Genomic DNA, 17,877 nt, shown 5'->3' with positions numbered 1-17,877 from the left:
AGACATGAAGATCCTCCTGAGATTCGCAGTTTATCTTTGCGTGCACTCTGTGGTGGGAGGAGTAGGTGGCTGATTTGGGGAAGAAGTACAGCACAGGAATGATACACTTGACTCCTCTGAGGATGGTGATGAAAATCTGTCAGCTTGGCATAGTCCTTCACGTTACCTACAGCAATTACTGATGCATGGAGAAAGTAACAACTCTACAGACATGACCATAAGAGGCACGGTACGTGTGGCGGAGAGAGCAGATCTGGTTTAATGAAGGCGGCCATGGCAGTGCTGCAAGGGGCTATCCATGGAAAGGGACACAAGAGCAGCACACAGAACAGCCTTCATGAGAAAACTGTGAAATTCAGGCCTGCATTTGTGGTAGACTGCAAAAAATAAGCGGCATTGCCTGAGGATGCCTTCTGCGCTGGTTGTGGCAATGAGCTAGCACAGGAATCATTACGCACACAGTTTTAGATTAAGTTTTCCCCTCCTACAGTTTTCTTTCAGGAAAGAAAATTTGAAGCCTGGATGACTAAGTACAATGCAGATGGCAGAGGAATGTAGAGATACCCGTGCTAGCTCCAAATGAGCTAGCTTAGATGCCACCACGAGTGAATTTAACCTACTCATACTGAACTCCATGGTTATGCTGTTCCTGGTGCCTGAATGTGTAAAGTGATCTGTGATCCAGAGAAGCCCAGGCAGGAGAGCAGGTGATACTCAAGCCAGGCCTGTGCCAGCCATTCTTTCAAATTTACTTCTGCAGGTTTTTTTGCCATTGCTTGCAAGTGTGCCAAGAAAGTACCTCCCAGCAAGGAAGAATGTACGCGACTGCAGGAGCGGCAGAGTGAAGTGTTGCTCTGAAAAGAAAGGAAGAAATAACTGCTCTGCTGGGGCATGGCAAACCCTCCCTCAGCTCAGCAGGAATCATCTGCAGCCTTGCATGGTTCACAGGACTGCTGAAACTGCAGATTTACTGTCTTGGCTCTGATGGCAGACTAATTAATTCAGCTCTCAGCTGAAACCCTTTTGGGTAGCTCAGGGTGATGATACCCTGGTGAACATGCTTTGAAAGGACTTTCGTGCTCAGTATAGCCCTGTGCTGTCTGGGCACTCTGAAGGCAGGATGGCAACGATACTCCATCAGCAGTAACCGTGAAGTGGGAAACATCTGTCACCCCATCACATTTGTACCTGGCAACTAACTTCCACAGAGTCTGAGCCAAGCTGGGAACTTAAGGACAAGCCACCATTTTGTAAGGGTTGTGTCTGATGGGACCCAGGAACCAGGACGCTGATTAGATGTTCTGTTCTTGAACTACTTACAGCTTGAGGATTAATTAGGAGTGGGAAAGTGCTATAAGACCTTTAACTGAAGAGCTGAAGAATTAAAGGAGGTGAAATAGAAATACTCATTCTCACTACAGCATCAGAAACTCTGAGTGAAACCCTCCTGAAATAACTAACTCTGCGTAGATACAACCAGAACATTTTGTTAATATTTCTTAAATGATGTAGTGGGATTTATCAGGAAATAATGAAGAAATGAACAGAGAGACTGTAGGTGTTAAGGCTGAGGAGGTGTCCCTGCCCATGGCAGGGGGGTTGGGACTAGATGATCTTTTAAGGTCCTTTCCAGCCCAAACCAGCGTATGGTTCTGCGTGCAGTTCTCCGCACTTCAATTTATAGCTGTCTAATCCTGTGCTCTAACCAGCTTTCTGCTAGATGCCTGAACTGGAAGCAAACAAAGGCCAAAGATAAAAGTTAAGAGCAGCAGTGGGGAGATGGAAGGTTGATTGCCTTCTCTCCCTCATGCTCATGATTCCACAACTTTTTTAGCAGAGTGCCCTGGCAAAGGGAAGCAGCAGCAAACAGCAGTAGCTGAGAACACGGGATGTTTGCTGCAGTTTTGTTCCTGCGTGTCCTGGGATGGATGCTGCATCTCAGTTTCTCAGCTCAGCACTGCTTCATGCAGCTACTGTGAAGATACACCAAAAATAATAATGTATTTAAGCATTAATGCTGCTGGCCACCAAAGCACCGTCAACGCAAATAGTTCTGCAAGAGTTGGAGGGTCCAAGCAGTGATTTTTTTCCAGTATTTTCTGCTTTTAACCACGTTAGGAAAAAAAAATACTAATCCTTTGGCCCTCCCAATGTTAATATTGCATAGTAGACAGTAATATACGTCAGTCTGAGGGATATAGAGGAAACAATACAAAAAGCACTGTCACTGGGCACGGATACAAATTAAAGGAACGTTTTCAGCTCCAGTTCTCAGAGAACACACTTACGGGCCTTTAAATGTAATTTGGGGGTGGAATAATCAGAAGTGACATACTTGAATGAGAGCAATAAAAACACAGTGACCCTGAGGTGAGCATGTGGAAAGTGGACAATCCATATTGCTTTGTGCTGGCACCAAACACGGACTTAACAACAATGTATAAAAATGCAGCAAGATGATGAAACCGGGCTACTTTTGAAGGAAACAATATGACCCTTACAAAGAAAGCACTGTCTACAGTCTGCTGTGAAAGGACAGGGCAGTCGGGAAGATGGCTTCTTGCGGAGACTGGAGCCAGTTTCACACCTCAATGGATGGGATGTGTCCTGGCGATGTGTGACCCTATGGATATTCTCTTAGAAAGTAAAAACTACGTCCTTGAAAGTACCAGCAAAATTCTAGGCATGCAAAAATTAGTTAGCTTGTACCAGAAACTTATGAGGGAAAAAAATTATTTTGCTTTTTACCAGTAAATTTAATTACTTTGTTTCCCATGAGCATCCCATTGGACTGCTGCACTTCAGCTCTTACCCACTGAAATAATAAGGACTTTTAGGAGGATGAAAAATGCAAATCCTATGTGTGTGTTTACACTGCATTACCTATATCCTAATAAAAAGAAGAGACTTGTAAATAAAGCTTTTCTCAGTATGACCGACCAGCGGGGCTGAGCAAATAATTTGCAGTGAATGTATGGTTTCTTCTCTGTTTGGGTTTGTTTTTTTTTTTTGTTTCTTTTTTCCAGTTATTTTTGTTGTTGTTGTTTTCACAAATTAATGATCATACAGGAGTTAGTAGATGCCTTCTGCCTACAGATAATTTATGAACATTATGTTTGTATTTATAGTATGAGTTTTTCATAATCATATTCTACTTCTTCATTTCCTGCCTGGTGAGGTGTAAATATTAGCATTACATTTCTTGGTCAAATATTCCTGTGAAAGATGTTAATTATAAAAATATTACTAACAATAAGTTCATTCAGACACTGGATGGAAATTAAATGCAAATGACAAAAACAGATGAATCATCCAATTATATATGCATATTTCTTGTAAAGTTTTTGAGATACATGTTTGGCTTTTCTCAGAAACATAAGAAACGTAATTTTGGAAGTTAAATCATAATTAACATTTTTCTTCCTATATCATAATTCCTATACAAATACCATATAGAATGAAGAATGTACTTTTATACCCGGCTTGGTTTGCAGTTAATTGATTTTGAAATAAGCATCTGGTTTTAAACTACAATCTTGTTGACTTAAGAAGGCTTGGAGAAAGTTAGGGAAAATCGATTAAATGTATGAAGTCAATATGTGTAAAATTCACAGCATGTTAATATTCATGGAGTCACTTCAGGGTCTTTCTTTGATTGAAACTACCAGAAATTAAGGCCTTTTTTCTGGAAGGATTAAATCCATTTGGAATCTTAATATGCACTAATTTAACACAGTGCTCCCTACAAATAATTGATTTTCTTTAACTTCCCTTTTACAACTGGTCAACAAAATTAACAGCTTCCTGTGGGAAAGGAACATCAACTGGCATTAGACAGGATGCCATCACCAGAAATTATTTCTGACCTTTCCAACCAAAACAAAATCCTTTCTTCCCATGTAGCAGTAATAAGAGACACAGCTTATGTTCAGTTCATTAAAATTTAGGTATATATGTTATAAAGAAAAATCACAGAGGGAAAAGCCATTGAAAACCTCAGATTAATCCTTAATTTTGTACCGAGGAAGAAAAATGCCACCATACAGTTTATAATCACCAATGACAGCAGTGACAGTTGAGAAAATATCACTTTAAAAAGCTATGTTTTTCTTTGAAGCAATGTTACTGTGAATGTCCCATGTTAAACTAATTATTTTTCTGATCTGCATGTTAAATATTATGACCGCTGAAATCTAAAGCACGTTTCACGTTATTTTCCAGATTTGAGGACGCTCTAATTACAGCTGAGCGGTAATCTGCTATGTGAAGGCACGTCCTGCATGTATTGAACATTATTGGGACTAGGATAGCTTTACACTCCAGGTGAAACTTGACAGACTCATGGATCTAATATTGCCAAAAGGTACTTCACCTCTGCAGCTTCATGTTAACATGAGAGGAGAAAAATGACACAATTATTCCACTTACAATTTCTCCAGTTCTCTGTTTCCAGAGATCTTTGATTCTAACCATAACATAAAAAGGATACTTTGCATTCTGGCACTTTTGGGCTTTTTGGGTTTGTTTTTTTTTTGTTTTTTTTTTTTTTTTTTTATTATTATTTTTCAGGCAGGTGTTCTATGCAGAGCTAGGAAATGGGGCTACACTGAAAGCTTATTTCTCACAATTTTGATATTTTGGCGATTGGCTTAAAAATCAAATGTAGATTTGAAAAACCCCTGCCAAACACCAGGTGGAATGTGGCATGCACATCCAGCCTGGGGTGGTCCCTAAGTACTACTGACTGTGGGGGATGACACTGCTCAGCAGCCTGGGGGGGAACTCCCCAGGAAAACAGAGCTGCTAGGAGCCAGAAACCCATGGACTATGCCGGCACTTCAGCAAGATCATAATATCCTGCCAAAACATACCCTACCAAAACATTTTTCCCTTTAGTCCTAATGTGAAGGACAAGTAGAGCAGGCTCGTTAGGTGTCTACTAATAAATAGGAACCATTCCTTTACCGAGAGGGTGGTCAAACACTAGAAGAGGCTTCCTAGAGAGGTGGTCGATGCCCCAAGCCTGTCAGGGTTTAGGAGGCATTTGGACAATGCCCTTAATAACATGCATTAACTTGGTCAGCCCTGAATTGCTCAGGCAGTTGGACTAGATGATCCTTGTTGGTCCCTTCCAACTGAAATCATTTATTCTCAATAGTAGTGTCATCAAGAAAATAATGATTATTAGAAGAATTAGGACTTTCTCTGCAAAGGAAGCTATACCCTCAATGATTGTCCTAGAAGTTAAACATCCAGATACACTAACATATCCAGACCCAAGATATTACGCTGTTGACAGTTCCTAAATCAGCGTTATATGTAATAAGGTGTTCATTTCTGTGTTCACTTTTTTCCCCTCTGCAACACGTAAGCAGTGCCTGTTGATAGTACCCAGATGCAGCATTGTCAGCGAACGATTTCTCCTATTACATGACAGGTATCCTTTCCAAGAATAATAAATATTTTAATGGAGTATATGTGACAAATAAAGGCCCATAGGTGATCTTTCATCATTTAACTTTTACTCATTTTGTCGTGATTTTACTGGTTTAGCATAAAAATGCTACTGAGAGAGAGAGAAAACCAAAATAAATATCTTGGGGATAGCTTCTCAGCCAAGTAGCATTTGGGGCTTTAGAATGGGAAAAGGAAAACTCAGCACGATTTCTCAGCTATTTTAGTCCAGATACCTACACAAATCCAAACCATCTTGGCAAACACAAACCAACCTCAGTTGCATATATACCAGAAAGGAAGAGAATTAACAGGCAATTTCTCAATATATTTTATGCAAGCTTTCTAACCCACTCTCTCACTTTTTGGTCTCCTTTGCCAGCAGCATTAAAAATTAACTCTTCTTGCAGAAAACATGGGGGCTATCTGCTCTCCTGCTTAAAGCAACTCCATAACCAAGACCATCTACCTTCTGCCCCCAGCAACAGCCAGGTTTTCAGGGATCCTCAGTTCAGAGCAAGAAATATTGTGTGCCTGTCTTTAGAAATGTATTTTTAGATAAAAGTCTTATCCTTTTTTTGATTTAAACATTTTCTGGAGAACTTATTACCAGGCTCTAAATGATAAAAATATGAACCAATAATTCAACAGTGGTTTTGCTGGAGAAGTTTTCTACTGTAAGAAGGTTTCTAAATACTTATCTAGCTATCCTGAAAGGCAATTTTTAAGCAGAGGAATCTTTACACCCTTCACATATACTGTACTCTTAAATGAAGACACATTACCTTATACACATGCAATACAAAACTGAAACATTCAGTTTTCACTGAATGGATAGAACCTGAGATCTACCCATATTAGTAAATCTCATGCAAAATAAGCCAGGTTTGAAGGTTAATTTTCTAGTGCCTTCATTAAGATATGATTACTTACCATAGCACATTATGTATCATAGTGTTCTATCCACATGAAACATGCTTCAAAAGACAGGTAACTGAAGTCTCTCAAAGTAATTTCAGCACAATACCCACGCATTATTCGCAAAGCTACAGACTTTCACGGTGGACTACATGAGATGCACTGTTAAATTATCGATTATATCTATCGAGTTGAAACGGAAGCATATCTAGTAAAAATCTATCCTGATTCTCATAGATCTACTTGGTTATCACAGAATCAAAAAATTATTCATGCTGGAAGGGACCTTCCAGAATTCATCTCATCCATCTCCACGCTCAAAGCAGGTCCATTTGCCCAGGGCCTTTTCCAGTTGAGATCTGAACATACCCAAGGAATGACATTGCACAGCCTCTCTGAGCAACTTCTTCCAGTATCTGACTGCTGTCATAGTGATAATTTTGTTCTTAACAAGTTTGAATTTCCTCTATTGTGTCCATTGCCTCCCACTCCATCACTGTGCATCCCTGCTAAGCCTCTGGCTCTTCTCTACCTGGCAGCTGAAAACAGCAACAAGATCCTCCCTTCCTTTGAGCACAAAGCTTCAAGATTTATTTATTTACTTGGAAAACAAGCTTAGAGACATGTAAAAGAAGAAATTGTGGTTTTGAAAAACATTTTACAGCTATGAAACATTGTGGTAATTGAGTAATTCACAGTAATTCACAGCAGTTAAATGGACTTGTGTCTGTCTGCATGAGCAGCCAGAGGGGTCTGTGCTCATAGAAGGTCTGTGCTAGGTAGCAGCACAGGTACAAGTAGAAAATGTGGTTCATTTCCTAAGAATTGCTTCCAAAAGCACATCAGCACTGGGAAGAAAGGTGGATTTTAGGTCCAAAAGTGCTGTTTGATCCTTTGGCTTTGTTCACCTAGTTGTATCTCACCATAGTTCACAAAACTGATTGATAGCACACATTAAAATTGTAAAAAAGATCTGCGTTCATCAAAAATCACAAAGCTACGTAGACTTATGCAAATGAGCACATTGTGCAGCATTCAATCAATAATACATAGGCAAATTAGAGGTTACCCTCCAGTTTCTGTCAGGCTGACAGTTCAAGAGCTACAAAGACTGTATGGTGCCAACAGGTTGCGTAGCACACAGCAGCATCTAGCTGCCTGGAGATCTCCAACTGAGTCTTTGTTCCTGGTTTTCTGACATTCTGACTGCAGGGGGAAAATGTACTTTAGAAAAAAAAAAAGATTAAAAAAAATCTTTATACCACACATTCACGTTCTGCACTTTTGGAATCTCTATGGATGTAACGGTAGTCAGCTCTGCTTTCACACTCACGTGTGCTTGTGGGAAGCTGCAGACACTGCCAGGGATGGCTTAACCCTAGTGTCACAGGACCCTGGGCTAGCTAGAGCTGTGAAGGTAGAGCTGAAAGACTTTTGGACTCTGAAGATGGAGGTTTTATTAGAATCCTTGTTTTTAATTAGAGAGAACTCAAAGGCTATGTTTATAATTAGTAACTTAGATGTTTCCAAGATGAGTTCTACACCCTGAGGCAGCTTGGAGCAGCTCATGTCTGTGGCACCAAACTCTCACTCTCCTGCTGTCCCAAAGTTTAACATGGCCCATGGGGCTGGTCTTGCACCTGGGCTGGCACCCAGATCACATAATGCTGGGCCAAAATGTGCCAAGGACCTTGCTAACAATTTAACAGCAAGGGCAGTCACATTCCAGCTTGGGAATATTGCCAAACGTTGTTTTCTAGCACGTATGCTACCAAAGCGATTATTTTAAATCAAAGAGATTATATAGGGATCACACACAATTTTCTGCTGGCCCACCGTGGCCCCGTGGGAGGAGATGCTCCACACTTTAAGCCATTGCTGCTTCTAGCTCAGGGACTCCTCTGAGAAGCAGCAGACCCCACACCAGCACTCCTGTTCCCTCTTCCCTGCTCCTGTCTGAAACTCTTGTAGCCTGTGCATCAGCTGCAGGATCCCATCTTCTTACTGTGATCCTTTTGCCTGCCAGGCATTAAAGTTTCTCCTAGCTTTTAGCACCTCTTGATCTCCATTATGCAGGAGCTCCCTCCACATCTCACCCTCCGGGCTCCATCCGGCCCAATCTTCTTAAAAGGAACTCAAGATAATAGTGAACAACCAAGTAAAAACCCAAATATTTTCTGTCACATCCAGGACTAATTTTAGGCCTTTTTAAATGTCTGGATTAAACCAGAATAAACTGATTCGCTATGCTCTTGTTTTCAGAAAGCTCTAATTTTAGTTCTGACACTTGCTTCTTCAAAATTGTTCTCTCCCAGTACCCAAAATAGGACAGTCATCGACCTCTTACTCCTCTTGCAAATATAAAAAACAGTTTAGCACTTCCACAAACACATTCCCTTCAAGGACAATAATTGCAACACAATTGCAATTACACTTTGCAATTGCAAAGTGTAATTTACCTTTGCAATTTACACCCTTTACACCCGCAGCTTAAAGAATCAGGCACATGTCAGGCAGGTCGCTAAGGGCTGGCCTTATTCAAGCTACATATCCCAAAACAGGACCTGCAGAGGTGGCTATTTAATTTTTCCCTTGTTAGTCTTGATCCAACTCTGCTTTTGTTTACCCAGCTACATTTTCTCTTGGGTTGCCTTTAATGGAGGGCACAATCTCCACACTGAAATCCTCAGCTTGTCAGGCTGAATTTATTGCATTATTCCATATCATTGATCAGCATGTCAAGCACCTAGGTGAATGCTAAAGGAGCACTTAAAAGATAACAAACTATTATTATTGTATACCCTTAAAGCTCTGGTGAAAATCTGGTTACCTTCTACTTTCAAGGAAAGAAATCACAATTTTTGTTAGCCATACATTTGTACTCACAAGCCTCTGGGAGAATTTGCCACTCAGACATCCCAAGACAGAGAAATAAGAGCCTGTTGTAAAGGTTTGCTGGGTTCAGCTGAGGAGATAATTTTGCCTCTGTCCTTACATATGGTTTGATGGGGTTTGGGTTTTTTTCATATAATCATTCAAGCAAAAACTACAGCAGAACTTGCCTCCAGAGGGAGAAAACAGAAACCCCCCAGGCACCTTCACAATATGAAAAAATACTACCAAAAAAAGTACTTTTGATGCCCATGGGTGCAAGCAACTTTCATCAGGGATGGGGGCCACAGCCACAGAATTTTAGCCCCCTTCTCTGCACCTACAGTTTTTATGCAAGTTGCCAAAAAGTTGGCCAGGCTTTCAGATAGCATCATACCAGGCTGTGCAAATGAATCCTCCAACTCCCTTGTCTGCCATCACAGATCCTAACGATCAATCTTTAGCAGCGACAGATATGGCACTAGAAAGGACAGGATAGGCTCAAAAGTTATTCCTGGTTCCATGATGAAATACGGGCAGCCATCAGAAATAAAGAGGAAAAAAGTGTTACTGGGTGTAAATCAAAAGGTATTAAGTATAGGAAACTATAATAGGTCCTAAAATTATCAAAGAAATATAACTGGCAGGACTAAGAACAATAAAAATGATTGTTTCAGTTGATTTGGATGAAAAAAGCTCTGAGCAATGGTGTAGATCCATCACTAGGTGAAGATAATATAATTTTTAATAGTAATGCAGAACACAGGGGACTATTCACTAAATACTTCTCTTCAGGTTTTGGAAAGAAATAGGATGATGCACTTTTTTTTTTATTGCATGAAAGGGATGAAATACCTGTCTGTATATAGTAGAGTACTTACTAAAAACAAATTAAAACCTAAACTCATTATTAACTAGGAATAGAAGATTATATGATAAATAGGCATGAATAATTAATGTTGAAGAGTTCTTGAAGTGACAGATGAGGATACATCTGGTTTATAGCTTTTCCTCCTTCATGCACCTTGGACTGCTGAGGAAGCTCCAGCAGGCTGAAAGAATCGTGGTCCAGATGGACAGAAAAGATGCCTGGGTAAGCGCAGAGTCGTCAGCCTAATATCAATGCAATTAAAGTAACAACAACAAAAAATAAAGCTATATTGTAATGTAATACAATTCACATGATTCTATTGAAAATATGCCTCCTCCAAAAAAGCCTCACTCCTGACTTTAAAAAGATGTTTAAAAACAGTTTTAGAAGTTCTTTACTCATAGTAGTGTTCAGCGAAGTGTCTGAATGAACGCTACAGGCTTTGTGCCACACAGTATCGGTAAAGCCCACCTTAAGTTAGAAGGAAATGGTTTGTGTCTCAAAATGTTATTGAAAGCACAAAGTGATTCTGGATGTAGGGTTTCAGAGGGATAAATACAAGAACAGATATTTTTCAGCATTTTCATATGGTTTTGAAAGCTAAGATTCTTTTGACTAAACTTGAGGCTAGAACAAAGACTGGTAGAAAAGGTAATAACAATTAGAGAACGTCAGCCCTGCTTCATGATCGGGTTAGTTTGTTAAGCTAGTCCCAGCTGAATGAAATCTGTTTGAATATAACCATCTAATATGATTTATATATAAAGCAACACAGAATGAAAGCCATTACTACGGATGCTTGAAAAGAGTGACTGCAAAAGGGATTTAGAGTAAAAATGGTTCGACAGTTCAGATGGGTTAGGTGTGCTTAGACTCAGCAGGAAAAGGAATAAAACGCAGACTACAAATGTGTATTTGGGTGCCGAGTACACTGGTATTAGAACACTGAAAGAAATTCCGTTGTCCAAAACTGACAGTGAAATGATGGGGCAGAAGCCAAAAGCCACAAAGAAAAATAGCTGAAGAAATTGCTATAAAGGTTTTTAGCTTGGCAAAGAGTAAATAGAGAAGTTGTAACATACAGCCACTTTCATGGGACAAAATGTTAGATACTTAATGACTTTCATTTAGAAAGGCATGAAAAGAAGAGATTAGAATTGGAAGACAGAAAATTCCACACAGGAAATAACGCACATATTCTAATATGTATTAAAATGAATAAGCATTGGAAGAAATTATCACATGAATTGCTGAATTCTCCATTTCTCTGTGTCATCAGATCAAGACAGGATGAATAAACTTCTCAAAGATAGGTTTCAACTTTGACTTTACTCACATAGAAAATGCAGTTTTATTCTACCTGATTTTCATCCTCAGCGTTGTGGCACCAATGCTAAAATTAAGAGCATGTGGTAGAGAGGTATAACAGAGTGGCGATCCAAACCCATATCCTGGCCTTGAACACTACTAACTGGATCCTAGGAAAATTAGGACATTGCATTCCTTTAAAAAGCACTGCAGGATGAGTTTTGCCTGCTTTCTCCTCAAATAGTTTAAAAGAACTTCGAATCCTATAGTAGTAGAATTTTATGGTAGAGTACCATTTTATATTATATTTTCAGTACTTTCCCAGATTATCCTTTTTATTTCTCTCAGTTTAGGAGCTAGGATATATTTGCAGCTCCGCAGCTCCTCTTCAGCCTTTTGCATGTGCCCACTGTCCTGTGGGCACAGGTAATTACATTTGTATATCTAGATTGTGGATCCCAGACCCTGATCTTGTGGATCCCAGACCCTGGCAGTTTGTATTACAGCTCCCCAAACGGTGGAACAAATTTTCCTCTGTGAAAAAGAGAAACTGGAAAGAAATGGAAAGTTAAATATCGCAAATTCAGTTACCTTCTGTTAAACTCATTCCTAAATGGAAAAGAAAAAAGACAACAAACATGTAGCGGGCAAAGAGAGATTAGGAAATGATCTCTGATTTATGATTCAAAGAATGCTCACAATGGTAACTTTATTAATATAAACCAGAAAATACAAATATATTCCTAACACAATTTGTACAATTTGAAAAGCTTTGTGGCTTATTCCTCCTCTAGATTTTTACGTCTGTGGAAATATTATTGGTGCAGCCCTCTTCTGACATTATAGGAGTTCACCAAATGTGGGTTTGACTGAGTCTGTGGATTTTTTTTTTTCATTTTGGCAGTTTTAGTGTTTCAATAGAAGCATTTTGATTTTTTTTTTAAAAAAGACTCCGCCAAAATCTACTTAAAATCTCTTGCATTAGATGAAACTAATCTAAATTGTAGGAAATATTAGTCAAAAAGGCACAAAACCCAATCGCAGAATCATAGAATTATTTAGGTTGGAAAAGACTTTTGAGGTCATTAAGTTCAACCATTAAGCCAGCACAGCCATGTCCACCACTAAACCATGTCCCTAAGCACCACAACTACATATCTTTTAAATACCTCCAGGGATGGGGACTCAACCACTTCCCTGGACAGCCTGTTCCAATGCTTCACCACCTTTTTGGTGAAGAAATTTTTCCTAAAATCCAGCTTAAACCTCCCTTGATGCACCTTAAGGCCATTTCCTCTTATCCTATTGCTTGTTATTTGGGAGAAGAGACCGACTCCCACCTGCCTACAGCCTCCTGTCAGGTAGTTGTAGAGATGTTAAGGTCCCCCCTGAGCCTCCTGCTCTCCAGACTGAGCCCCCCAGCTCCACCGCGCACCCACCCCCCCCCAAGCTGTGCCGCAGCCCCTTCCCCAGCCCCTGCCCGGCTCTGGACACGCTCCAGCCCCTCTGGGTCTGTCTGGGGGTGAGGGGCCCAACGCTGAGCCCAGGATTCGAGGTGCGGCCGCACCAGTGCAGAGTACAGCAGGATGGCCACGGCCATGGCCCTGCTGGCCACACTGTTTCTGATACAAGCCAGGATACTGTTGGCCACCTTGGCCACCCAGGCACACTGGTGGCTCATGGTCAGCTGGCCACCAACCAGCACCCTCAAGTCCTTTTGCTCCAGGGAGCTTTCCAGCCACTCTTCCCCAGCCTGTAGCATTGCCTGGGGTTGTTGTGACCCAGTATATAAGAACCCAATGTATACGAGAACCTCTGGAATATGTGAAGTGTAATAAAGCAGGCAGAGTGCTTCCTCCCAGCTTTGCTTCCTTGAAGGCAGCGGCACCACCATAATGGTGCTCTGGGTGAGCTTCTTATCTTCCCCAAGCACAAGCTTTCTCCTTTCTTCTGTATCATTCGTAGTCCCCTTTGCACCCCTGTACTTTTGCAAGTATAACTTAATTCTCCAATGCACTTGGGGATCATGAAATGAAATGCATTTGAGATGTCTTGCTACTGTTATGAACTAATTAATGATGCTTTAAGGAAGAGAAGAGCAGGCAGCAGCAACATGGTTTGTCATTTGCTACCGTAGGGTTTGCAACGAAAGGAGCAGCCACATGAAACAAAGATGTTCTCTTGTAGCCAAACAATGCACATCTCTTCTGTCATCTACAATCAGCAATAATTCATGTCAGAGCTCCACAGGGCTTCAGGATAAAAGTAGGCTGGCCGAGCTTCCCTACTCTAAAAGTGAGTTAGATACCAAGTGCAGCAGGAGGTCTGCCTTCTCACACGTAGTTTACTTCAAATAACCTCGTTGCAGGCATTCATGCAGAAGGAGAGGCTGAGACACTTGGATTTGCTCAGCCTCAAGAGGAAAAGGGAAAGAGAGGATCTTGTTGCCATCTGCAGCTACCTAATGGGAAGGTCTAGAGAAGATGGAGACCATTCTTAGAGGTGCACAGTGAAAGGATGAGAGGCAAAAAACATAAGTTGCAGCAAGGGCAAATTCTGACTCAACCTGGCTGGGGGGAGGGGGTAAAACACTGGAACAAAGTTATCCAGAGGGGCTGTGGAGCTCTTGGAACTTGATTGAGGAAGGCCCCAAGAAGCCTGTTTGAGTTGGCTCCTCTTTGAACAGGGGGTTGGAATAGATGATCTCCAGAGGCCCCTTCCAACCTGAATTATTCTATGATTCCATGTAATTCCTGGATAGTTTCCAGAGCATTCCCTATTAGTCTAACTGCTCCTGTTAACATCAGATTACTGAATGTTTTTTGAAAACTCCATTCCCTAGTGTTAGTAATATATGGCCTTAAATGAAGCAACTTCATCACACTATTTTTCTTTCTTGTGGTTCAAAAAAATATTCATATGTACTTCTTCTGTTTAAGTAATGTTTTTCAGCTAGAGACATAATTATTTCCACAGTATTTGACTGTGATATCAAGTAAAGAGGTTGTCATTGAGCCTTTCAAAAGAGGCACTACCTCTCACTGACACCCCTTCATTCCACAGGGATCTGCTTTCCTTTCTGCAACAAACAGAAAATCTTCATTTTTCTAATAGATTTTATCTTTTTCTTCTGTTCTTTGACCACAGCTGCTCTCAGATTCTAATTATCTGGGAAGATGTCACACAGCTCTGAAGACCCAACGTCACATTTGCTGTTTTTAAGGACACCCCTTCCACTGTTCCATTTTTCCCTTCCCTTCTGACAGGTCTGGATTTGTAAGATTAGCATCAGATTTTTTAATTTTTATTTTTTCTTTACTTCATTTTCTGGTCATTTAGAAAGCCAAACTAGTCAGTGCAGAGGCAAAACACCAGAGTGCTGCAAGGGAGCAGATTGGGTTGCACTGCTAAAAATGATTTTATATTTAGGCTAAGATTTGATGATGCAATGACTTCTACAATGTCTACAATGACGGCACATATATCTGGCCTAGTCATTTACACTGTAATAATAGTCAATGGATACAAATTAGTAGATGCTTAAAACAGATCACATGGATCACTGCAAGTTGTAGACCTGTTCTGCTCATTCTTGACTGTAAAGGAAGTCTAGGGATAAGATGTGGTTGCCTAAGCATGGGAGGCTGATACCACGTGTGATGCTCCAACTATCTCACTTGGCTTTAGCTGCTGTGAACTCCTGCCCCCCATCCGCCAGCCCTGTGCCGGGGCCCTCAGGCACTGCTGTCCATCAGCCACATAGGGTGTCACAGCTGCCGCACTGGGAGCTGGATCACTAAGGATATCCACGTGGAGGAACTCAAATTTAGGAACTTTAATATCAAATTGATGCCAACACCCGATATTAATTGTGAATCACACTCCATCTTCCATGTAAATGACAGATTTCCAGGCAAGTGAAACGGCCCAGAATCCCAGAAGATGCCTTCTCCATAATTTTAAGAGTATAAAACCCCACCCTATTCTTGTATAGTTTGAGCTATACAACTTCAGAGATTTCTTTTTGTAAAAAAAAGAAAAAGCAGGGAATCCACAGAATCATAGACTGGTTTGGGTCGGAAGGGACCTTAAAGATCATCCAGTCCCAACCCCCTGCCATGGGCAGGGACCTTCCACCAGCCCAGGCTGCTCCCAGCCCCGTCCAGCCTGGCCTTGAGCCCTGCCAGGGATGGGGCACCCACAGCTGCTCTGGGCAGCCTGGGCCAGCGTCTCGTCACACTCACAGTGAAGAATTTCCTCCTAATAGCTAATCTAAATCTCCCCTCTTTCAGTTTAAAACTGTTCCCCCTTGTCCTGTCACTGCCTGCCCTTGTAGAAAGCCCCTCTCCAGCGTCCTTGTCGGCCCCTTTAGGCACTGGCAGCTGCTCTAAGGTCTCCCCGGAGCCTTCTCTGCTCCAGGCTGAACAACCCCAACTCTCCCAGCCTGTCTCCACAGCAGAGGGGCTCCAGCCTCTCAGCATCTTCACAGCCTCCTCTGGACTCGCTCCAACAGGTCCATGTCCTTCTCCTGTTGGGGGCCCCAGAGCTGGATGCAGCACTGCAGGTGGGGTCTCACCAGAGCGGAGCGGAGGGGCAGAATCCCCTCCCTCGACCTCCCGGCCACGCTGCTGGTGATGCAGCCCGGAGCATGGCTGGCTTTCTGGGCTGCAAGTGCACATTGCCGGGCCATGTTGAGCTTCTGATCCATCAGCATTCCCAAACCCTTCTCCTCAGAGCTGCTCTCAATCCATTCTCTGCCCAGTCTGTATTTGCACTTGGGATTGTAAATTAACATCTTTTCATTGCTGTAATAAAATTCTGCACTAAAACAGTTCTAGGAACTTTCAGAAAAAGAAGGTAGAACCCAGATGCATTTTTTTTTTTAAAGCATTCTTATTAAACAAAATATGCAAATATGCAAGTTTTAAAGGATAAGTATGTACCTCATGTAAAAAATAGCTTATAGTTAGTTACATGTGGAAATATCTTCAGATTCGCACATTTTCTGAGTCTCCTAATCCTGAAGGGACAAACTTTTTCCTCACTTTACAGCTCCACATTTAGAAAATCAAGATACAAGCTGCTAAGTGTGTACAATCAGTTCTGAAGAGTTTCACAAATGACACTGACCTCTACTTCTCATTTACTGATCACAGCCACCACCACTAATTTCTGGGGAATCACAGGATGCCAAACATTGCTTGCCTAAGCCTTTAAATAATCACCAGTCAAATGTCTCTCCAAAAAAGCTCATTATGCCTCTGAAGTATAGTAGACTGGAAAGATTATGACCAGCACTTTTAAGCATGCCCAGTGATGTAAGAACTCAAATTACCCACTTTGGGTCCGAATTGTCTAAGTATGAGCATTTGCAGTTAGCGGACCTGCACATACAACCAACAAGCATTAGTTGAGAATATGAAAGTTAATTGGGCTGAATTACACCGACATGATTCATGCTGAGCACCCAAGAGTGGAATCGCAATTTGACAGGTCAGCCAGTGGCTAAGGAATGAATTCCCAACACAACGGAGGGAGTCAGACCTCACCAGATTTGCTTTTAAACATTGTTTTTCATCTTGTTTGAAATAATATGACTATGTAGTAATATGCATGTACAGATAATTCAAAAATCCAATTGAAACACTCCTCTGCCCACACTGTTTTTCTTCAAAAGGTGAGATGAGAAGAACTGTTGCTGGCATATGTTAGTTACCCTAATTAATGCAGGCCTGGAAGGTGTTTTGAAATTGCAGTGACAAAAAAATCACCAGTTTATAGCTATGTAAAATCAATAGCCCTTTTTCAAAAGCTTTCTGCTTTTCCTGCCCTTTGGATGCATGATATTATATAATCCACGTTGCCAGTAAAGGAGACTGATGCTAACCACAGACAAGATCTCATTAGTTTCTGTAAGTTTTATACAACTGAGTAATCATATTCAGCCTCAACCAACAAACATAAGAATGAGTAATTTATTTTCTAAATAGGATGCCAAAGGACAACTCTTCCTACAACTATTGTCCTATAAACATCCAACTTCTGGACATAGCGATTTTATTGCATAGTCTGAATAGCACCACTTCTGCTAAAGCGGAGGAAAAAAATATTTTCAGGATTGCAGCTGCCACAATAGCATTTTTGATAGACTAGATCAAACATGAAAATCATGAGTCAATTCACATCACAGGCACAGCAACTTCTCATCTGCCTAAACACACCATGTAGACACAGTTTAAATTATGAGCATTTTGTGTTTTGTTTGTGTTTTTTTTTAATTCTCTAGCAAGTCAATTAACCAGCACAAAATGGAGAAATGAGCATTTGGTGGGAACTACAGGGAGAAGACAGCAGGTGCTTGATAAAATAAGAACAGAAGACAAATTGCAAAATCAGCTTTATAAAATAGTTAAGCAGCTCTATGGGCCAGCCAGAACAAGAACAAGCCTGGTATA

General features: G+C 41.1%; 1 protein-coding gene and 1 long non-coding RNA gene across 26 annotated transcripts in view; one reads left to right on the top strand and one right to left on the bottom strand.

Moving 5' to 3' along the window:
• DLG2 (discs large MAGUK scaffold protein 2) overlaps window positions 1-17,877 on the bottom strand; it is a 1,068,724-nt gene that overhangs the window by 160,876 nt on the left and 889,971 nt on the right. The gene's annotated exons all lie outside the window — the stretch shown is intronic.
• LOC308059077 overlaps window positions 4,930-17,877 on the top strand; it is a 450,864-nt gene continuing 437,916 nt past the window's right edge. The window contains exon 1 of the long non-coding RNA XR_013926105.1: window positions 4,930-12,783. This is a non-coding gene — a long non-coding RNA (uncharacterized lncRNA). The remainder of the gene's footprint in view (window positions 12,784-17,877) is intronic.

The sequence above is a fragment of the Falco punctatus genome, assembly GCF_963210335.1.
Source record: "Falco punctatus genome assembly, chromosome: 2".
Lineage (NCBI taxonomy): Eukaryota > Metazoa > Chordata > Aves > Falconiformes > Falconidae > Falco > Falco punctatus.
The sequence above is the reverse complement of the archived record's forward strand: the minus strand, read 5'-3'. Positions and strand labels throughout refer to the sequence as shown.